Raw genomic sequence first — 25,000 nt, 5'->3', positions numbered from 1 at the left:
TTATTTTCATTGATGTAATAGAAAACTCCTTAATATTCCCCACCTACTCGAATTATTCTTTATCAAAACTGTGTAACGTAAAATTTTTGTCTTGTTCGCACCGGTGTAATAAACATAAATCGTGACTATTTATTAGGTAGACCATGTAATGAGTGAAGAAATACGCCATGCCGTCAGTAAAAGCACAGGCCACCGTGACGACCTCGCACCAGTCAAGATAAGAAGACTGGGAAGTGGGAAGGCCATGACGCAACACCCTGCTGCCCTTCCACTGCGGTATGCAACAATTCACAACACTGAAAACAATGTAAGTTCTCCTTATAATCATCTACAGGAAAGGGAAGGCATTAAAAAAAAAAAAAAGATTTTGCAATTTAGAAGAAAATATATCTCGGAGTGGTTAGTGATTAAAAGATGTGTCAAAAGGGTGAAAAGGGTTACAGACGCTCAGAAGACGCATTCCAGGGAGGTGGAAGGTGAGAAAGTCTGACCACTCCTCCTCCTTAAAAGAACATGAGAACTTAAGAAAATAAGGAAAGTTGTAAGAAGCCATCAGGTCTGCACGTGGCGGTCCCTGTACAAAACACACCTACCTATTTCCACCTATCGTCCCCATCCAGTCTAACCCTTCAAACTACCGCCTTATTGCTGACAGGCCAGTTCCAGAGTCACCCTTTTTCCTCTTGCTAGCTAACCAACAAAAGTGCTTTAGCCGTCGTCAGGTTCCACAATCAACTTTGCACACTGCTTGTCGTTTGGGGGAGTACCGAAAATTGGAACTGGTAAGGCAAAAGGGTCAATTCCACAGTTTTTTCGTAAGCTATCAACCAAAAACGCTTCCTAAGTTGGTAAGCTCCCGAACAAATAAGAGGAGTATTTCGTTTGAATAGCTTACGAAGAGACTAAAACTGACCCGGTATATTTGCTCGTGGTCTCGTCTGTCCTCGTCATATATAGAGAGAGTCACGGCATGTCCATTTAAGCGAATCCCGACCCCGCTTCTTGATGGTGATAGTGCACTGAAGAAGTAAGTTGACATACGCAGGGCACAGTAAGCGCGGAGCCAGTGATACAGACAGTTAGGAAAGCAGAATGTCAACGAAAGGATGGTAAAACAAGGCAGTGCTCACAGAATCATTAGAGTTGGAGAGAAGAGAGAAGTGTTGCTTGGGTGACCTGGAATAGACAGAAATGATGATGCGTGTAGGATGTTTGGGAGACATTTGTACTGCAGTATTACCGGAAATAGATTATGATGGTGGTGGTGGTGGTGGTTTTTGTGGTGGTGATGATGATGAGGAGGAGGAGGAGGAGGTTGTGGTGATTGTGATGAGAAAGATGGAGATTATGATGATTGTGATGATGATGGTGAGGAGGAGGAGATGAGAGAGAGAGGAGGAGGAGGAGGAGGAGGAGGAGGAGGAGGAGGAGAAAGAGGAACAAATTTTTAATGATGAGGAGGCGGAAGAGGAGAAGATGATAATGATGATGAAGAGGAGGAAAAGGAGAACGAGGAGGAAGAGGAGGAGGAAGAGGAATAGAAAGTTAAGGATAATGATGAGAATTATGATGATGATTATGATGACAATGAAACACAACGCCACAAATCGCAATGGTGATGTTGGCACTTAGTGTATACCTAGCCAAAGAATAAATAAATAGATAAATAGAAATAGATAAATAAATAAAAGACAAAGAAAAATCATACGAATAGAAGTCATGCTCTCTCTCTCTCTCTCTCTCTCTCTCTCTCTCTCTCTCTCTCTCTCTCTCTCTCTCATTAGCACTTTTCATGGCTTTTGTACTCGATAAATGATATACCACACTTCGCTATCAGTAGTGACTGACTACACACACACACACACACACACACACACACACACACACAGTAGGTATGCGTATCAGTGAATTCTTGGTGCGTAGTTAGTTGGCAGGGAGTATGAGGGGCAGGTGGGTAGAGGTGGATGGGGGGGATGGAACAGGAAGGGAGAGAGAAAGTAGTGGTGTGAGGTGAGGTGGAAAGGGATAGCGGGGTGTAGCTTCCATGTGTTACCCTTATTGGCCACCAGGAGAGATTGCTAGAATAGGTAGTCTCTCTCTCTCTCTCTCTCTCTCTCACACACACACACACACACACACACGTCTTGGATTTATGTTCCGTGGCGAATCTGGCAACGTAACGGTTCAGTGTAAGACTCGAGTCAGCGCGGGTTAGTGTCACGTGAAAATAAAGCCCATTGAATATAAGTACGTCCCCTGGAGACCTTATAATTACATCTGATCCTTGATTCATTTATTCTCCTGCACACTAAAGAATGGTATAGATATTTCCCGCACTGTGAGACCGTGGACATTTGGCTCAGCTGCGTGAACAATACTCCAAACAATGAACCTCCGAACTGAGACACTGGATCTGTAACTCTCAGCCGCCTTAGTCCTGCTCGCCTCGCTACTGCCGCGTGGTTACGTCAAGACAGCGGGCGGCCGCGTACTAGTTTCCTTAGTACTTGTGCTTCCGTGTCAATACCGTGTGCTGTAAACTTCTGAACGAACTGAGATACTCATTCAGTTTTGGTCGCCTCTCCATTATCTCGTGGTGACGTAAAGGTGACGGCCGTGTGTTAGTTTCCCCGGTAATTGTGCCTCCGTAACATTACTGTGTGCAGTGGTCGTGAGAACTGCGAGGTGGCGGTGCAGACTGTGCCGTGGAGAGCCGCGGGGTGTTGGAATCGCCTGTCAGTCACCTTGAAGGCGTCATATTCCCTCCCTGCTCTTCCCCGTGTCTTCTTGTCGATGTTGGTAATGTACTAGTCACTATTTTGTGTGCATGTGTTTTGTTTATTTATTATTTGTGCATAGAGGAACTGAAAGGTTAGCAGCCTGCAGTGTTTTTGGTCAACCCATGTTTTGCGTATTTGTTCAGTCATGACTTGCTTGTTACTTGCGCATAGAGGAAGTAAGGAAGGTAATAAGCTGCAGTGTTTCTGATCATCCTGTGTTCTGCGTATCTGTTCAGTCGTTGTTTATTATTTGTGCATTGAGAAACTAGTAGCAAACAGGATGCAGCGTCTCCAATCACCACTTGTCAACCTTCTCTTGGCCTCAACATTTCAAGTGGTCTCCTTGTTCCTGTTCATTTTAATAGTGTCACTGTTTGGTGCAAGTGTTTAGTTGATGTTGTTGTTGTTGTTGTTGTTGTTGTTGTTTTATCTGCGCACAGAGGAACCACTAGGCTACAGCGTCTCAGATTACTCATAATCTTTCCCTTTCTTTCCCTGCCCATCACAATCTTTGCTTATTTCTTAGCAATTGAGGTTTTCCATGTTGGTATTATCGTTAGTTCAGTGATGGTACGGATGTTTTCAAGCCACACTTTTGACGATTTGTTCAGATGAAGTTCGTTTTATTAATCACTGGGCGTTTGAAGTTTTTCATGTCCTAACAACCACTGCTCTTATATATATATATATATATATATATATATATATATATATATATATATATATATATATATATATATATATATATATATATATATATATATATATATATATATATATATAGCTAAATTGTCGTAAGTTTTTAATCTGATAGCTTTTTAGAGGTTGCATTATTTTCTTGTGTTCTGGTGTGTGTGTGTGTGTGTGTGTGTGTGTGTGTGTGTGTGTGCGTGTGTGTGTTATTATGCATTAAAAAAAAAGAAAAGTCCCTTCACTAAACATGAACCCTAACCTAATTACTCACTCACTCACTCACTCACTCATTCGATCGCTCAACATGGAGAGGGGAACAATCTAACCTAACCACACTTTCGATCGCCTAGCACACACACACACACACACACACACACAGAGCACCAAGCCAAGCGAAGCCAGACGAAGGCGAGCGGAGCCACTTCAATCATTCAGGCTGGAAGAAAACGAGCTCTCGAGTAAATAAATCTAGCGACCCAGCTGAAGCCTGCCTTAACCTAATCTATTCTAATCTAACTTTACGTTACTTTACTTTTTCCTTGCCTTGCCTTGCCTTGCCTTGCCTTTATTAAACCTACCTTACGTAGCCTAACCTAACATAACCTAACCTTGCCTAACCTTACCTTTATTAACCTACCTAACCTAACCTAACCTAACCTAACCTAACCTATCATATCATATCCTATTCTTTTATATCCAACCCTTACCTGACTTTACATTTCCTAATCTAACCTGACTTGACCTAAACTAACCTGACCTGACCTGCCCTTACCTGACCTTACCCAACGTAACCTTACCTGCCACCTCTCTCTCTCTCTCTCTCTCTCTCTCTCTCTCTCTCTCTCTCTCTCTCTCTCTCTCTCTCTCTCTCTCTCTCTCTCTCTACACGTGTCTTCCTTTCATCTCTAATGCAATCTCTTGTTTCTAGATACGAAAGGAAGCAACTTTTTCAACTTTTATTTCTTCAATGAGTGGAATTCATTACAAAAACTCGATTACTTTTTGTCCCTTTCAACTTGTTAATTTACCTGTTGACTGGTTGAGTGGCTGGCTGGCTGGCTGACTGACTGACTGAATGAATGATTGGCTGACTGATTAACTAATGTAAGAGAGAGAGAGAGAGAGAGAGAGAGAGAGAGAGAGAGAGAGAGAGAGAGAGAGAGAGAGACGAAGGAAGCTGTTTAAAGTCTGAAGAGAACACTTGTAGAAGGAAGAGGGTCGAGGGGAAGACAGAATTATTAGCGAGACAGCAAACAGTGGCAGCAGGAGAGGAGAATGTGATGGAGAGAAACACGTCACGCGCACGTTCACTCCGCCAACCCCTAACTTGTCAATCAACAGAAGCAAGTTTGGATGTGCACTGTGCATGGCAACGTGGTCCTGACGAAGAGGGAATGAGGCGCACTTTATTTTTTAGGTTAACGGCAGTTGTACAAGTAAAGTCACCCCTTTCTCTCATTAGAGTTTCTTCTTCCTTTTCTGTTCCGCTGCTCTCGTCTCTTCCCACTTACTCTCTCCTCCCTCATTTCAGGCCTGCCCAGTCAAGATACAGCTCCTAATGAAAGGAGAGGAGAGGAAAGAACTTCTCCTCTCCTCTCCTCTCCTCGTCTCTTTTCTTCTCTTTTCTTTTCTTCTCTTTACTCTTTTCTCTTTACTTTCTTCTTCTATTTACACTTTTCTTCTCTTTACTCTCCTCTCCTCTCCTCTCCTCTCCTCTCCTCTCCTCTCCTCTCCTCTCCTCTCTCTCTCTCTCTCTCTCTCTCTCTCTCTCTCTCTCTCTCTCTCTCTCTCTCTCTCTCTCTCTCTCTCTCTCACGCGCGCGCGCGCGTGCCCTCTCTTTTCTCCGTCAGTATTTAATCTTTTTTTTTATCTTATATATTTTTCTTCTTTACTTAGGTTCTTTTCCCTACTTCTCTTCCACTCTGTTCAGGCTTTTTTTTTTTTACTGTGATATTTTAGTTTGCATGACAATCTCAAGTCCCAATGTGTGAGTCAGTGCACATAATATCTCTTGCCTTACCAACATGCCGCCTTCTCCTACACAAGCAACATCCAGTACGTGTGTTAGATAACTTACTCTTTCAACAACTTTTCATAGGTACAGTCAGTCATTGTTGATGTTGAGAACACTAGTGAGGACACTGTGACAAACAGGAGGCAGGAGGTGAAGGGAACAAGGCATGAGAAGAAAGACTTTTATTTATGCTCTTCTTCTGTAATCCTCTGAGGAAGCCATTAAGAAATTACTAGTCAGGAATAAAGCTGTCATTTCCTGACCTGTGTTGCCTTTACCACTCACATCTTCATCCAGAACACTGTTAAAAATTACTTCCATGGACACAGGAAAGAGAGAAGAGGTAGTTAGTATTGTCATTCCTACGAAATTACTAGTCAGGAATAAAGCTGTCATTTCCTGAGCTGTGTTGCCTTCACCACCTACGTCTCCATTCAGAACACTGTGAAGCATTGCTTCCATGGACACAGGAAGTAGAGAATAGGAAGTTAATATTGTCCTTTCTTTGTTATAGAACTTTATTTGTACAATTGCATTAAACCTTTTTATCGCTACAGTCACCTTTCGCTGGCATTCCAAACACTGCTGTTCACGGGGGAAGTTTTCTCATATTAGTGTTCTGTCCGGAAGGTCTACAATTTGACACCGCTTCTTGGGATAATTTCTTACGTAAATATATGTCTAGTTATTTGTACAGGAGATTCCAATAATGGGGAGAGAGAGAGAGGAGAGAGAGAGAGAGAGAGAGAGAGAGAGAGAGAGAGAGAGAGAGAGAGAGAGAGAGAGAGAGAGAGAGAGGTAACGGGGTGAGTGAAAGAGGATGTAGAGAGAAGGGAATATGTTTCTAAGGAAAGCATCTTTTCAAACTGTGACGAGCGTCTATTGGTTGTGATGGAAGCAATTTGTGCCTTTTAGTATGTGTGATTCTTTGTTTTTTTTTCTTTTTCTTTAATTGGTTCGCCTGAGGTACGTTTTTGTATTAGCTGCAGGTGTTTATGTCTTGTTTGTGTTTACAGACTGATTGGCTGACTGTGATTCTTATGTTTTCTTCCTCATATTCCTGTGTGTGTGTGTGTGTGTGTTAGAGAGAGAGAGAGAGAGAGAGAGAGAGAGAGAGAGAGAGAGAGAGAGAGAGAGAGAGAGAGAGGAGAGAGAGAGAGAGAGAGAGACTGCCTCATACTCCACACACACACACACACACACACACACACACACACAATAAAAATAATTTATTCATTCTACAGTGAAAAAAAATACATGAAACATACATCAGTGTTATTACTACTACTACTTCTACTACTACTACTACTACTACTACTACTACTACTACTACTACTACTACTACTACTACCACCACCACTACCCACCACTACCACCAATACCCCAGTAACACTTGTAATACAAACCCCAACAAACAACAACTCTCTTCACTACACTACATCAAAAACCCACTACACACAACACACAGTGGAGATAATGAAGTCTCCCAGGGTACAGCTTAGCCAATACTCACCCCTTGAATTTAATCCCTGATGGTCGGAAGCTTCGCCCATCGCCACGCGCCTCGCCCTTCATAAAACTGGGAATGGTGACAAAAAGACCGATAACTAGAGAGGGCAGGGATTACCGTCATTAATGCTACTGGGCTGGAAACAATAGGGAGGGCGGTATCTTGATTGTTGGCAAGGTGGTTAATTTGATGGTGAAAGATTGGATTAGGTGGGAGAGAGCAGACAGTGGCCTGTTTGTTTACGAGTAGTCGGGTGAAAGAGACTGGCTAACTATTGAGTGTGGTTAAGTAGAGTGAACAGAGGAGACTAGCTGGGTGGAGGAGAGTACAGCTAGTAAATTAGTTGGGATAGGAAAGACATTATCCATTGAAGTGGAAGAGAGGAGAAATACTAGGTACCTAATTAAAAAAAAAATGCCTGTTAAAAAGGTGAGACAAAGGAGACATTACCTCGTTACATCGAACATAAGAGAAAGTAGTTAGTTAGGATAGAAGAGACAGTGAGTGGGTAGTTAGATGGGATACAGGAGGGTGGTCAGTTGATTAGATGGGATAAAGGAGAACATGGCTCTTTAATATTTTGGACAGTTTACTTGTGAATTAAGTGGAACGAAAGAAACAATGGCTAGATAATTAATTGGGATTAGAGGAGAACGTATTTGGGTAGTTATGTGGAATTAGTTAGAACCGTGGTGTGTTGTTACCGTGGTGTGTTGTTAGCAGTGTTACATGAGGAAGAAAGAAAAGAGTAGGAAGAGAAGTTAAAAGTATAAAGGGATAGTGTGGGAAGAAGAAAAAGAATAAGTAGGAGAAAGAGAAGGAAAAATATATAAAAAGTAAAGAAACCTCTAACAATTAGCAGAAATATTATATGAGAAGAGATAAAAACATATGAAGAGAAGCTCACAGAATGGCAGAGTAGCGCATGATGGAGAAAAAAAAATATATATATATAATTAGGAAGAGAAGGAAGAGAAGAACAAAAATACATAAAAAGAATAAATAAATAAAACCTCCGGCAAGGCACACTGGATGCAGCTGGACAAATTCACGGAACTGCAACAGAATCCACAGCAACATTGCAACCATTATTTACCTTCCCTTTATGCCCACGTGGGAATGTATTGAAGCCGAGACGATGCAAAGGAAAAGGAAAGTAGTATTCCATATGTAGATTGATTCCACAAGTTGTGGTGCGCGAGTGTTCATTCCTGGCTGACCATGAAGCGACCAGCGCTGAGAGAGGAGTCTTTATTGAACCTCCTAGGCGAGAAGCGACCGAGGTACAAAAGAGAGGGCGGTGAAGGACGCGTCTTTCTGTACGTTTCCAGCAACACCGTGGAGGTTTAATTATAATGTGATGCCATAAGAGGGTTTAGAGTTTGTAGGATGTTGGATTTTACGATGTTTATGTTTGTTTTTATTTTATCATCTGTGTGAAGGTAGTGACACGTGTGCTTGTATGTTGACAGTAATGATGCTTCTGCTTCATTATAAACTGGATGACACACCAGGAGTTAAACTTCATAAGATAGAGGATTTTACTATTTTATTTATTTATTTATTTATTTTTTTATCGTCTGTGTGAAGTAGTGTGACAGTAACACGTGTTGTATGTTAGCAGTGATAAGGCATGTGTTTCGTTATAAGCTGGATAACACAAGAGGTATTTAAAGTTTATAAGATGTAAGATTTTTGCGTTTTCACTGCCAAGTAAATCAAAAAATCATCTGAGTGTATCCAAGGACACGTTGTCTGATACGCTTTCACGAATAACACATCCGTTTCCTTACAGTCTGGAGAACATAAATGTTAGTGTTCATAAGTGTTTTTATAATCAAGTAGTTCAAGATTTTTATTTATTTATTTATTTTATTTTATTTATTTTATTTTTATTTTGTAAGATGGGCACTGTTGAAGAGCAACAAAGTCAGAAACAAAGGCCCATTCATGTGCCAGTCCCTGAAGAAAATTATTGAAAATATAATCCAGAATTGGAGGATGTGTCTTGAAACATATCTCCTCAAAGACATTCATTCATGGGGAGTGTGGCGTGACAGAAGCAGGCAGGCAGCTCCAGAGTGGGTTATGTCTCCTCAAAGACATTCATTCATGGGGAGTGTGGCGTGACAGAAGCAGGCAGGCAGCTCCAGAGTGGTTATGTCTCCTCAAAGACATTCATTCATGGGGAGTGTGGCGTGACAGAAGCAGGCAGGCAGCTCCAGAGTGGTTTCAGCCTGGGACACTTGTTGTGGTACGTTTTCAGTAACATTTAATCTGGATGCCACTAAGAGATTTAAAATTTGCGATATATTTTCTTCCATAATGGAGTTATAAATTATATGGAGTTAAACATCCGCCATGATTTACTACATCTTTATTATATTCTAACTAATTATATAGGATTTGTTCTACGCATTCTGGCTAAAGGACGTGAGGAAGTTCAGAAACTTATTGTGCAGAAAGGATTAAAACGCTTTCTCTCTTCAATAATGCGAGTGTTGTCAAGCGGCACAGAGTTGATGAAGCAAGTGAGTACAGTGCTTGTTAAACTCCCCCTGGAATCATGAAGTCCTTCACAGGAGGAATAAGATAGGTATTTGAGCTGTTAATGCTGAGTCATGAGAGAGCTTAAAAAAAAAAAAAAATAAGCACATTTATCGGTGGGGATGATAGGTGGAAAAAGGTAGGTGTGCTTCATACAGGGACTGATGCGTGTACACTTGATGGCCTGTTGCAGCTTGCCTTTTGTTCTTGTGAGAGAGAGAGAGAGAGAGAGAGAGAGAGAGAGAGAGAGAGAGAGAGAGAGAGAGAGAGAGAGAGAGAGAGAGAGAGAGAGAGACCAATATAGCTAAAGGTGGTGTTGAAGAAAATTATAATCCTGAAAAGAGTTCCAGAGTTTGCCGCTGAAAGAGGTGGAATAGTGGATGCATTTTTTTAAATTCTTGCCTTAGTGAGTTGAACAGTCAGTTGATAAGAATAAAATTAAAGTTATTAGGTATGTGAAAACACGATATCTCGTGCATTAATAAAGTGGACATAATATGATCAAGATAAAAAGTAGAAAATCGTTAAGAGATGGAAATTCGGACGTTCAGACAGAGAATTCTTAAGTTTTCCAGTGAATGGTGAAAGAGTGAATATAACCGGTGAATTCTTGCACTAGTAAGGTGCACAGAATATAGGTAGAAATAAGCAGAAAATCATAGGGCTGTGGGAATACAGCATCAAACAGAATTCCTGAGTTTGCTAGTGAAAGATGTGAGAGTCAAGATACTGCTTAACTCTTGCATTAGTAAGATGGACAGAATAAGAATAAATACAAAGCCGTAGGGACGTGTGTCAGTGATTAGAGTGAATGCATTGTTTAACTCTTGCATTAGTAAGATGGACGGAATAAGAATGAATACAAAGCCGTAGGGACGTGGAAATAAGATGCCTAAGAGAACTGAGTGTGCCAGTGAAAGAGTGACTGCATTGTATAACTCTTGCATTAGTAAGGTGGACAGAATAAGAATAGACATAAACACAGTGATATGCAAGTACGATATCACAGAGGGAATTCCCCAAGTTTATCAGTGAAAGAAGCCCCTGATGTTAACACACGAATCATTGTTTTCTGAAGAGGAATAACTACGAGAAGGCAAATAACACTATTGCACCCCTCACTGACGGGCTTAAGCTGTTTTTCAAATATAAAGGTCAGTTTGTGAGTGTAAAGCACACCTCAAGCGGCTCTCTCTTAACTGATGGAGCGAAGAAGATTACTGACTCACAGATGTAGAACAATGTGTTCTCAACTTTACAATAAAGGGAGAGTTTATCGCTTGTAAAAAAAATGTGCTGGAATCGGATAGACGTGCATGATGCAGCATTATAATACGTAGATTATAGATGTACAGAGGGTGATTCGTAGATACCTAGGCAGATAGACAGACACATAGATAGATACATACAAACATAGAAAGATAGATAGAGAGATATATAGATAGTTTAAAAGATTCCCTACACCACACAATCACACAAGACACGCACTACACACTACACTACACTACACACGAGAGAGAGAGAGAGAGAGAGAGAGAGAGAGAGAGAGAGAGAGAGAGAGAGAGAGAGAGAGAGAGAGAGAGATTTAATACATAAGCAGTACTCTTTTCCAGTTTCTTGGATGAAAATACAAAATGTAAAACTTAATTCATCTCATAAAATGTGCCAGAGAAGAAGAAAGGAACATTTTGAAATTTTAATGAGAAAATTATTGCCTGACGTCAGCCAAGTGAATGAAATGTGCAAGAGAGAGAGAGAGAGAGAGAGAGAGAGAGAGAGAGAGAGAGAGAGAGAGGAGTTAGGGTGTGGGCTATTTCTCAACCTGTAAGATAAATAAATGTTGAAGAATTACATTTACTTTTGTGAACTCTCTCTCTCTCTCTCTCTCTCTCTCTCTCTCTCTCTCTCTCTCTCTCTCTCTCTCTCTCTCTCTCTCTCTCTCTCCCCGTCATAATATCTTCTTATTCGTTGTTCACCTGATCTCCTCTTTTTCCTTTCTTCAACTTTCCTCATATCTTTTTCCTTTTTTATGAATTATCCCTCATTGTTTCCCTTCATCACTTTTCTCCCAATCCTTCCTTTATTATTTTCCTCCCTCCCTCTTTCCCTCTTGCCCTCCCTCCCTCCCACCTTCCTTCTTTTTTTCTTTTCTTACTTGCTTATTTTCATTCCTTCTCCATTATTTTCATATTATTTTTCCTCCTCCTCCTCCTCCTCCCCCTTTCAAACATGACATCAATACTGTATTTTCTTTCCAACGAGATCAGCTTTTTTTTTTATTATTATTATTCCTCCATTTTCTATGAAGACCGGCGAGGAATAACGTTTTCTTTCTTCATGAGAGAGAGAGAGAGAGAGAGAGAGAGAGAGAGAGAGAGAGAGAGAGAGAGAGAGAGAGAGAGAGAGAAGGGGCATAAGAATAGGACTATCTTTCGCTAATCTCTCTCTCTCTCTCTCTCTCTCTCTCTCTCTCTCTCTCTCTCTGTGTGTGTGAGAGAGAGAGAGAGAGAGAGAGAGAGAGAGAGAGAGAGAGAGAGAGAGAGAGAGAGAGAGAGAGAGAGAGAGAGAGTGTGTGTGTGTGTGTGTGTCTGATCTCTATGTAATGAAGGCTAAGTGATGAAAAAGGTCAGTCAGGCGAGAGTGGTGCTCAGGTAAACAGTCATTAACATAATTAACTTTGCTGCAGCGTAAATGAAGTGAAAATGTTACTTACCTGGTTAATAATTGCGTATTTTTGTGGTATACATAATAAGGTGGAGGGGCACGTGAAATTAGAAAAGAAAATATAATAATTGATCCGCCTAAAACTTGTTAAGCTTTGTATTGTTCATCTGATTTTTTATTTTATGCCAGAGGTTTATTTTCACTTAGCTAATTTTTACGTCTAGATAAGAAGGTTAAGGAGTACAAGGAGCAGGAAATAATGTGATAATTTTCTCTCCTAAAACTTGAAATGGGATTCTGATTTTCATTATTTTGATATTAATTTATAGTTTTATTTATTTTTCTTTTTGCAGTGATCTACTCTTATTTTGTTATTTTAACGTATAGATGATAAGGCTCAGAGATGTACGTGGGAGTGGAAAAGAATATGTAATAGGATTGTGATGTGTATTAGTCTGTTGGTGGTAGTTCACAGTGTTGTTGTGTGCCCAGTGGCGGTTGTTGTTGTTGTTGTTGTTGTTGTTGTTGTTGTTGTTGTTGTGGTGGTGTTAAGAAGCAGTGTTGTGGTACTCAACGCTTTCATTGCTGCTAAAAACATTGTTATTAATTACTTTTACCTTCATATCATGCAGTATTCTTATTACTTTACACAACTATTACATAACCACCATTAATACTACTACTACTACTTCTACTACTACTACTACTACTATTACTACTGCTACTTTTATGATAAGCTGTTATTGTAACCACCACCACCACCACCACTACTACTACTACTACTACTACTACTACTACTATTACTACTACTACTACTACTACTACTACTACTACTACTACTACTACTACTACTACTACTACTACTACTGCTACTTTTATGATAAGCTGTTATTGTAACCACCACCAACACTACTACTACTACTACTACTACTGCTACTACTACTACTACTGCTACTTTTATGATAAGCTGTTATTGTAACCACCACTACTACTACTACTACTACTACTACTACTACTACTACTACTACTACTACTACTACTACTTTTACTGCTACTACTACTACTACTACTACTATCACTACTACTATCACTACTACTTACCCCTACTACTACCACTACTACTACTTTTATTACTACTACTACTACTACCACTACTACTACTTTTACTACTATTAGTTTTACTACTACTACTACTACTACCACCACCACTACTACTGCCATCACCACTCCACCTTATGTAACATTTCATTGATTCTCTCACATTTTCCATTTTTACGATTATTTCAAAACCTTCACAACACAGGATAAGAAAATAACGTGTATGCCCAATAAAATACCTCTTTTCTCAATTTTTAAACATGAATATAGTGTTGCATGTAATCTGAGAAAATTGCTGGACTAGAGAGAGAGAGAGAGAGAGAGAGAGAGAGAGAGAGAGAGAGAGAGAGAGAGAGAGAGAGAGAGAGAGAGAAAGTAACAAAAGCGAGACAAAAGAATGAAGGAGTGCATGAACTTCAAAATGTTTAGTCTCTCCCTGTCTCTCTGTGAGTCTGAATTGTCATTTTCAAGGAGCCCAGGCGATTTTGTGTCGCCTTGTTTTGTTTTGAAGTGTTTGGCTGTTTTTTTTCTTCTTTTTTTTGTTTGCATGAATTCCTGTATGTGTGTGTTTTGGTGTGATTTTCTGCTTGAAAGATCATTGTTGCATGTGTGTCTGGGAGGGAAGATGTGTGTGTGTGTGTGTGTGTGTGTGTGTGTGTGTGTGTGTGTGTGAAATGTTTGGTATTCTCTTCCTTGTTTGCTATTCATAAGTTTGTTCGATAACTATCGTTTTGACATGAAATACCTTTTGCTTGTGTTATCTCGTATACTCACTCCTACATACGCGCGCGCACACACACACACGCCACACACACACACACACACACACACACACACACACACACACACACACACACACACACACACACACACACAGACATATACACACACACACACACACACACACACACACACACACACACACACACACACAGGCAAATTCAAAATGGTTTATGAAAAGTCGTATTTTTTACTACTACTAATAATAATGTGTGTGTGTGTGTGTGTGTGTGTGTGTGTGTGTGTGTGTGTGTGTATGTGTGTGTGCTACTGTCTCTGTCTGTTTGTCAGTCTGTTTTCTCTATCTGTTTATCTATTTCTGTGTGTCTGTCTGTTTCTGCTCTCTCCTTGGACTTTCTACAGTTTCAAGAAGTTTTGTAGTCTTGAGTCTTTGCCAAAATGAGAGTAAGAGTTTTCTTCTTCCAAGCTGCTCACCTCTTCCTTGGAGAAGGGAAGCAAGATTGGGAGGGAGAATGGAAGGGAAGAAAACTGTTAACCAAGGAAGAAATGTTGATACGAAAGAAATGTTGATACGAAATAGGAAAGTAATTTTAGTGTTTAAAACTAATTTTTACAATGTTTTCTTTTTTTTTCTTCTTGTAAAGTGTAGTGTTTCCTTGTAATTATCTTTTTTCTTCGTCGTCATTGTCGTTGTTGTTGCTGTTGTTGTTGCTTTTGTTACTGGTAGTAATGGTAGTATTGTTGATAGTAGTAATAGTAGTAGTAGTAGTAGCAGTGATAGTAGCAGTAATAGTAGTAACAACAACAACAAAAGTAAGGACATGCCAGGCTTTATTCTATTTTATTTGTTTATCTTATATTTCTTTATTTTTCTCACGGGAACGAAGAAACATTAGACAGAGTAACTACAACAACACACACACGACTTTTAAAGCTTCGTAACAATATTGGGAACATGGTGAAGGTTACACAACACTGGATAAGAAAATAACGTTTATGCCCAACAAAATACTCTTTGTAAGCCCACGTTCCTTACATCACTTGCTCTCGTTTGTCACACTCTTTGTAAATCATTTCCCACATCCATACAGGGGTCGATGATCCTGGCAACTCTTATTCACCAAGTCCAGTCGCACACCTCACCTTTCCTTCTCTCAGTACACACCATGGCTATCGTTGCGTCACGGGAAATATTCTAAGCGGATAGACACATAAGCTACAAAAAAAAAAAAAAAAAAACGTTTATCTGGTTATCTGAGTTGAAAAAAAATATAACAGATATTTTTGTTATGTCAGTAGAAGGTTTTACTTTTTGCGTAGCTTTTTTTGTGTTAAATCTCTGTATTCTTATGTAATCGTATCATTTTGATCTCTTAAGCATTATTGTATATTATTGTTACTATTGTTAGATTCTTATCCTAAAAGAGTATTATTATAAGAGTGACTGTCCTTTACATCCTGTGCACTCCAGAAACTCAAATATATTTCCTTTTAGATTTTTTTTTTTTTTTTGTAAATAAAAAAAACAAGTGAGTGCTGCCGACTGTGAGGTACGACAGTATCTACAAAACCAAAACAAAGCCACGTTCTCTTTCCTTTTGGTTCATTCTTTGTAGATGGAAACTTGAAAAAACCATCTTTGATATTACTGTTTGATATTATTGTTGTCGTTTCTCTAGATTCTCCTTTGCAGTCAACTTAATATACCCACTGTACTTTCATCTCTAAGCATTACACTCCCATGCATTCCCCCAGAACACTTACTGCCAACACCACAGCGGCACCAACTTGCTGTAATGAGAGGGAGAGTGGGATGAAGGAGGTAACAAAATAGGTCTGACATGAAATATATTTGTAGACTGAAGATAATAGGTGAAGGGAGAGAAGGGAGGAAGGAGGGAAGGGGAAAGGAGGAGAGGAGGGAGGAGGAAGGGAGAGAGTGTGAAGGGGAAAGAGGGTAAAGGGAGAAAAGAAGGAAGTGAAGAGAGGAGAGGGTGAAAATGGAAGGAATGATGAAGGGAGGGGGAAGAGAGGAAAGGGGAGAAGAAGGAAGGGGAAAGAAAGGAGGGTTAAGGCAGGAGAGGGTGAGGGGAGGAGTGAGGGAAGGAAAGGGGAAGAAGAGAGTTAGTTCAAGGTCCGTTTCTGGGAAGGTCACGTTCTTGTATATGACCTTTCATTAAGAGGAGGAGGAGGAGGAAACTTAAACTGCATGTGCTTTAATATTTCGCAGTACACACGTCTCGAATTACACACACACACACACACACACACACACACACACACACACACACACACACGCACGCACGCACGCACGCACGCACGCACGCACGCACGCGCACACACACACACACACACACACACACACACACACACACACACACACACACACACACACACGCACACGCACGCACACACACACGCACACACACACACGCACACACACACACACAGAAATCATTATGCCAGTGCTCAATTACTAAGTCATGAAAAAATCAAAATAATATTCATCAAACAAATTTCAGGAATCAAAGATGAGATGCACATGAAAATATAACTCTCTCTCTCTCTCTCTCTCTCTCTCTCTCTCTCTCTCTCTCTCTCTCTCTCTCTCTCTCTCTCTCTCTCTCTCTCTCTCACTGACCCTAGTAACTTTCTAGGTCTTTGGGTCGACACACACACACACACACACACACACACACACACACACACACACACACACACACACACACACACACACACACACACACACACATTGGTCATCACACAAATATTCGCATTTTTTTCCTCCTCCTCTTGACAATCAATGTTATAATTTGCAGGTGCTATTTTCTGTCCCTCTTACTGACGCTAATAACTTTCTGGGTCCTTGGGTCGAGGCAGACTGACAATATTCTACTGGAACTTTCAGATTTTTTTTTTTTTTTTTTTTTGCTTCCGGCTCTTGACGATTAACGTTTTAATTTATGCAGTTGATTTTTATTTTTCTTCTACTTGTTGAGGTTAAGTGAAGTCAAGTTATCTGAGGAGCAGAAATCTAGTTTTATTTTTGGGTATAATTAAAAGATTGCATTAAATTTAAAATGATGCTTGTTGTTTAAAATGATACTTATGGCAATGAAAGTGTAAAAAAAAAAATTTTTTTTTACCCACTGAATTGTATCTCCTTTAACTCTTTTTTGACAAGTAATGGAATATTTGATGAAGCTTTGAATGGTCTCTGGTGCTGAAAGGGTTTTGTTTAGTACCTTGAGTTTTTAGTACGTCCATCCTCTCGTGGTTTTTGGGAAGGGAAGAAAAAGGCTTTGTTGTGATGAAGGACGGCGGTTCGTTGTGTTGTGCTGTGTTGTTCGTATCTTTGTTTCCTGTTCGTATTTTGTCTTGTTGTGCATTTCATCTTAGTTTGTGCGGAGTTTTTAGTAAGTGCCTTCACTCCTATATTTTGGAAAGGGAAGGCAGAGGCTTCGTAACACTGACGGGTGAGAATTTGTGGTGGTATGTGTTTTTCTTACTTTTGTTTCGTCTTTTTTTTTATCATATCTTTCTCTCCAAATACCTCTTACCACCTTTCTTGCTTAGAAATATTTTTCATTGTTTTCTAATTTGTTTTGTTTATCATTCACTTTCGAGACCTTTCATAACTTCTGCTTGGTAAAAAAAAAAAAAAAAAGAAAACGGAGATTTCTATCGTTTTCCAAATAGTGTGTAGTATATCTTATTTTTAATACCTTCCATCTTCTTTGCTGGCGTAGAATTGGATATTTTCTTGGCAAGTCATTTTCGGTACGTCTTGCAGAGGTATTTCATTGTCTGTTTGCATAAAAACGGATATTTTTTTTTATTCATATTTCTTTTTTATATCTTGCACTCATTTTTTTTTCATTTTTTTTTTTTTTTTGACAAGTAAAGCATTCTCGATACCTTTCATCTACTTTGTTTGCGAAAAGAATATTTTTTTTTTTATTATTTTACTATTGTTCTATTACTTTTCAGTATGTGTTGCACTCTTGATCCCTTTCATCTTGCCTAAAAACTTACATTTCCCTTTTACTTGCCTAAAAACTTACATTTCTTACTATTTTTAATGCATTTTTCGGTGTAGGTGTCTTGCACTCTCGTAATTTCTCATCACATTTACTTACTGAAAATTGGATGTTTCTAACTGTTTTACTGTTTTTTTTTTTTTTTTTCTGTACATGTTAGTCTCGATACCTCTCACCACTTTTGCTTACCTCTCACCACCTTTGCTTACGTAGAAACGGATCTTTTCATTGCTTTGATTATTTTTTGTGTATTTTCTGTCCTCCATACCTTTCATCACCTGTCTCTACGCAAAAAGATTGAATTCTTTTATAACATTTTTCAATATATCTTGCATTCCAAATAGCATTCAGCATCTTTATTTGCGAAAAAAGAGTTTCTAATATTTGTAGTATTTTACTACATACTATTATATCACTTTTTGGTATACATATCTTGCAGTGTCCATGCCTTTGAGCGTTCACCCTCGTTTGCCTTGTGTCTGTCCACCTTGCGTGTGTAGTATTGACACAGCTGCTGTAGAGGCTCGGGCGGATTGGAGTGCTTAATAGTGATGAATGTAGGTCACAAAATGCAGCGCGTATCTATTTTTGTCTACCTTTGCAATGAGTTAATTCCGGGGCGGTGACTCACTGCGAGGCTGAGTTTGTCCATTTTGTCGGGTTTAGTTCAGCGCGGGTTCATGTTAATTGTGGTGGGTTAAGTTGTTACGTTCATCATTGTCATCATCAACATCGTCTTCATTATAATTTTTGTTATCATAATTGTTTAAAGCTGGCTGAAGTAAGCTGTAGAAAAGAAGGGATGTCATATAGCAGTACCATTGTCATCCTCGTAGAGAGACGTAGGTTAAGAGGGGACCTGAGGGAAGTCTTTAGGTGGTATAAGGGTTATAACAAGGGGGATGTAAGCAAGATTCTTAGGATCAGCAACCAGGATAAAACAAGAAATAACGGGTTCATGCTTGAAAAAATTTAGGTTTAGGAAAGAGATAGAAAGAAATTGGTTCTCAAATAGAGTGGTGGATGAGTGGAACGGACTCAGTAATCATGTTGTTAGCGCTAGGACATTAGGGAGCTTTAAGAGAAGATTAGACGGGTTTATGGATGGGGATGACAGGTGGAAATAGGTAGGTATATTTCATAGAGGGACTGCCACGTGTAAGCCTGGTGGTTTCTTGCAGCTTCCCTTGTTTCTTATGTTCATTATTATCAACATCATCATTATCATTGTTATCATCGTCATCATTATTGTGTAAAGGCAGATGGAGTAAGGTATAGAAGAGATATTATATCATATGCCAGGATTTTCACCGTTATCATTATCATCATCATTATCATCATCATCATCAGCCTCGCCATCATCATCGCTATCATCATCACGATCATCATTCAGTTCCACAGCAAGTCAATGATCTTTTCCAAATATTTTCGCTTATCACCGTTATCATCATTATCACAACCACCACCACCACCACCACCGTTACAGTCATCACTATCATCATTATCCATGTCCATGTCCACTGTTTTATTGATTTTTCAAAACTAATCTGCACATCGGCACGTCAGATAGATAGATAGATAGATAGATAGATAGATAGATAGATATCCCTCGATTTTTTGTGCATTGATCATTGTAGTACGGCCTTAAGTCTCTCTCTCTCTCTCTCTCTCTCTCTCTCTCTCTCTCTCTCTCTCTCTCTCTCTCTCTCTCTCTCTCTCTCTCTCTCTCTCTCTCTCTCTCTCTCTCTCGTTGCAATTCTTATCTTCTCGTGTCTCATTCGCTTGGAACTTCATAATTTTCTCCTTTTCTTTTCTTGATTTAGTTTTAATATCCTTGAGTTGGTGCAATATTTGTGATGGTGTTCACTGTCACTAAGAAGTAAGGATTTTTGTCAAGGTAGGTGTGTGTGTGTGTGTGTGTGTGTGTGTGTGTGTGTGTGTGTGTGTGTGTGTGTGTGTGTCATTATCTTGTACCTGTCTGTCAGTCTGTCTGTCGTGCATTTATCTGTATTTTTGTTTGTGCATCTGTACTTGTCTACCTACATGTGTGTGTGTGTGTGTACACACAGGTGTGTAGAGGCAGGCGGGGAGAACAAACCAACACAGCAGCACAGCACACCACACCTTGCATCCAGGGACTTATGGACCAGAGCGTTGGTGAGGCACCACCTCATCCCAGGTGACCTAACCTGACCTGTCACTGATAAGGAAATGCCATTCGATCTTTTACTTTATTCATGTCATGTCTGGGAGCTCACTTTCCTGTCTTCCTCTTCACTTAATATTTTTTTTTTTTTCTTGGAAGGGGATTGTGTTCATATTCTTTTTATTCATATATTTTTTTTTTCAGTGACGTTGGCAATGTACATATCCTTTGACTTTGTTCTCAGGGTAAGGTATATAACAAATATTAAAAGAAAAAAAGCTCATGATCTTTGTTCTTGAGTGGTATGTTTTCTCAGCAGCACTGTTCTCGAAGGTCACGGATGCTTAATAGTCTTGTCATGAGTGTGTTTGTTCTTGGTGATGCAGAATCCTTGGCTCTTAATATCTTTCTCATTCTCACTGAAAGCAATACAAAACACAATACTTCAAGGTTTGTCCTCCTAAATGTTCTGTCACTGAGAGTATTTCCAAAGGCCACAGGGGTCATTTGTCGTGTTCTTTTGAGTGTTGTTGTTGTTATTGATAATTCTGAACCTTTGTGTCTATTTTTATCCACGGAGGAAGAAATACAGTATATATATATATATATATATATATATATATATATATATATATATATATATATATATATATATATATATATATATATATATATATATATATATATATATATATATATACATATATATGTATGTATCAAGGTCTGTTCCTAAATGCGTTCTGTTCTCATATATTTAAATTTGAAAGGCCACGGATTTTTATTCCTGTTCTTATGAATGTTTTTGCTATAAATGTATAATCATTGTTAGACTACCGCCAGAATCATGAAGTTGCCATTGCTAAGACACGAATGTCTGTCACCGAAAACTGGGAGACAAAAAGAAATAAAATAAGTGACTGAAATTTTCCATTTGCTTTGGAACATGATTTTTGAAAGTTATAAAGGAAAAGACAACATTTTTTTTTCATTAAATGATACTGGTGACGTTTTCTTAAGCTTGAAAAAAAAAACATGTAAATAAAAAAAAATAAATAAAATTCTCAAGAAAACAACATCTCACTCATCCATTAAACATCAGACTTAGGAAATGAAATTCGGTTCCTTTATCACTTCGCCACAAAGGATAACTTTTTTTTCTCTCTTTCTTTGGTCCTCGATGCAAGGACGCTTCATATTTACTCAGGACAACAATCGGCATTTTCACCCGTGTATGTGATTTCAATAGGAACCCAGATTTTTTTATAAAGAAAACCCGGAATGGAAACTGTGTAGTTCGGCCACAAGCCTTAACAAACATATTTATATGATTTGTTTCCTTTTTCTGAGCTCCATAAAAGGAATTTGTCCGTACCATTGTTCTTGTGGTGTTTTGTGACGAAATGAAGCTGCCTAGATATAAACAAATCTTTTTTTTGTGTGTGTGTGTTTTTTTTTATGTTTTCCTGTGTTTTCTTCTATGCGCCAGAGAGACACAAGTCTAAAATAAATCCAGGGAAAAAAAATATCAGTTATTTTTCCCTCCTCTAAAAGACAAGAAAGAAAAATAGTGAAGACGAGCAAGGAATACCAAAGAAAGCAACATAACCTAAGTTAATAACGGAACAGATCATACAATAACATACGTGGAAAGAGTGTGTGGTACATGAATGGAATACACTCAGGTAATCAGACTGTTACTGCAGAGTCATTAGGGAACTTTAAAAGAAGATTAGAAACATTTAACGATGGACGTGATAGGCGGAAAGTAAGTGTGCATCATGGAGGGACTACCACGTGGAGATCTGACGGGACCTTACAGCTTTCCTATTTTCTTATATATATATATATATATATATATATATATATATATATATATATATATATATATATATATATATATATATATATATATATATATATATATATATATATATATATATATATATATATATATATATATATATATATATATATATATTTTTTTTTTTTTATCGGGTGAGAAACTATCTGGGGAAAGTCGTAGGTATGGATGGAATGTTCTCCGCAAATATACTCTAGAAGGTGTGTGTTAGGAGAAGCCTTCGCCTGCTTTAATATGCAAGGCTTGAGGGGAGACTGTGTTCTGCTGGAATTGTATGTACTCTTGTCAAATTATTCCTCGATATCTTTTTTTTTTTTTTTTTTTCTGGCACTTAGGAGCGGCTTGTTGAGTGGGCCATTCTCTCTCTCTCTCTCTCTCTCTCTCTCTCTCTCTCTCTCTCTCTCTCTCTCTCTCTCTCTCTCTCTCTCTCTCTCTCTCTCCTTCCTGTCAATGTGTGTGTGTGTGTGTGTGTGTGTGTGTGTGTGTGTGTGTGTCTAGTTGTGTGCCGTCTACCTGTCAGTCTACTAGTCCCTTTACCTGTCAGTCCCTGTTCCCCTTGCTGTCACTCTGTCACTTTCGAGTAGGGCTATCAGACGCATGGTTGTGTATACATCTTACTGTGTGTTCAGAAGTGGATGAGTACTGGAGGAAATTAGGGTAGAGAAAAGGTAGAAAGTAAAGAAGGTATGAAAGAGAAGTGGGGGAGGTAGGGAGGAAAAAGAAAATGCGTAAAAGAAAAGGTATGGAAGAGAAGTAGTGGAGGGATGCAGGAAAATGAAAATGTGGAAAAGAAAGAAGGTATGGATAGGAAGTGGAGAAGGAACAGAGGAAAGAAAAATGGGGAAAGAAAGGTATGGAAGAGAAGTGGAGGAATCTGTGACCAATTACATTATAGAAAATTAAAATCAAAGCTGAACATGAAACACACACACACACACACACACACACACACACACACACACACACACACGTCATAAACATCAGTTAGTGTACCTTGTAATGTAATCACCTTGTTGTTGCATCAAGGCGGACGGTGACAAGACTTAACTGAATCTCTGTAGCGTTGTGTTTTATTAATATTGTTTGTTCACTGCTGTGTCTTGTAGGAAAAAATGTGCAATTCTCCTTGTTTTCTGTTTCTAGATCTTTTGTGTCCCTTTTTTTATTTTTCCTTCTGCATTTTCTTTACCTCCTTTTCTCATTCTCTACGTTCTCTTTAGCTTCGTTTTGCTTTCCCTGCATTCTCTTTACCCCTGTTTCTCTTATTTCTCTGCTTTCTCCTTATCTACCTTCTTTTATGTCTCCTTTTCATGCCTTTTTTTTTTTTACCTTTATTTCTCTTTCTGTGCATTGTCTTTGTATCTGTTTCCCTTTCTCTTCCTTGTCTTTGCTTCTTTGCCTCTGTTTCTTCTTTGCATTTCTTTACACATGATAATATTGATTTGTTTTCATTTATTTTGCTCTCATTAGCCCCGGTCACTTTAAAAAATGTTACAATTTTTTTTTTCAATTTTTGTTAAGTATCTCGACAAAATTTCACGGTAAATAATTTCACTAATGTCCCCCCAAAAAAAAGTTTTAATAATGTAAATTATATTATTAATATTAGTAGCAGTAATAATAATAGTACACGTAGTACCTTTGCTAAAAACTCTACCTTGGACGATTCTGGGCTTGTTCCTCCCTCTCCTCCACCCTCTGACTACTTCATGCCTCGTATTAAAATTCTTCGTAATGATGTTTTCCATGCCCTCGCTGGCCTAAACCCTCAGAAGGCTTATGGACCTGATGGGGTCCCTCCTATTGTTCTCCGAAACTGTGCCTCCGTGCTTGCACCTTGCCTAGTCAAACTCTTTCAGCTCTGTCTGTCAACATCTACCTTTCCTTCTTGCTGGAAGTTTGCCTACATTCAACCTGTTCCTAAAAAGGGTGACCGCTCTAATCCCTCAAACTACCGTCCTATTGCTTTAATTTCCTGCTTATCTAAAGTTTTTGAATCTATCCTCAACAGGAAGATTCTTAAACATCTATCACTTCACAACCTTCTATCTGATCGCCAGTATGGGTTCCGTCAAGGCCGCTCTACTGGTGATCTTCTGGCTTTCCTTACCGAGTCTTGGTCATCCTCTTTTAGAGACTTTGGTGAAACTTTTGCTGTTGCCTTGGACATATCAAAAGCCTTTGATAGAGTCTGGCACAAAGCTTTGATTTCCAAACTACCCTCCTACGGTTTCTATCCTTCTCTCTGTAACTTCATCTCAAGTTTCCTTTCTGACCGTTCTATTGCTGCTGTGGTAGACGGTCACTGTTCTTCTCCTAAATCTATTAACAGTGGTGTTCCTCAGGGTTCTGTCCTGTCACCCACTCTCTTCTTATTATTCATTAATGATCTTCTAAACCAAACTTCTTGTCCTATCCACTCCTATGCTGATGATACCACCCTGCACTTTTCCACGTCTTTTCATAGACGTCCAACCCTTCAGGAGGTAAACATATCACGCAGGGAAGCCACAGAACGCCTGACTTCTGATCTTTCTAAAATTTCTGATTGGGGCAGAGCAAACTTGGTATTGTTCAATGCCTCAAAAACTCAATTCCTCCATCTATCAACTCGACACAATCTTCCAGACAACTATCCCCTCTTCTTCAATGACACTCAACTGTCCCCCTCTTCTACACTGAACATCCTCGGTCTGTCCTTTACTTATAATCTGAACTGGAAACTTCACATCTCATCTCTAGCTAAAACAGCTTCTATGAAGTTAGGTGTTCTGAGACGTCTCCGCCAGTTTTTCTCACCCCCCCAGCTGCTAACTCTGTACAAGGGCCTTATCCGTCCATGTATGGAGTATGCTTCACATGTCTGGGGGGGTTCCACTCATACTGCTGTTCTAGACAGGGTGGAA

General features: G+C 39.2%; 1 long non-coding RNA gene across 1 annotated transcript in view; it reads left to right on the top strand.

Moving 5' to 3' along the window:
• Nucleotides 1–2,784: 2,784 nt before the first annotated feature.
• LOC135098068 (uncharacterized) overlaps nt 2,785–25,000 on the top strand; it is a 130,945-nt gene continuing 108,729 nt past the window's right edge. The window contains exon 1 of the long non-coding RNA XR_010266523.1: nt 2,785–2,799. This is a non-coding gene — a long non-coding RNA (uncharacterized LOC135098068). The remainder of the gene's footprint in view (nt 2,800–25,000) is intronic.

This window comes from Scylla paramamosain, unplaced genomic scaffold (assembly GCF_035594125.1).
Source record: "Scylla paramamosain isolate STU-SP2022 unplaced genomic scaffold, ASM3559412v1 Contig43, whole genome shotgun sequence".
NCBI classification, from domain to species: Eukaryota; Metazoa; Arthropoda; class Malacostraca; order Decapoda; family Portunidae; genus Scylla; species Scylla paramamosain.
This window is presented reverse-complemented; position numbering and strand designations above follow the sequence as displayed.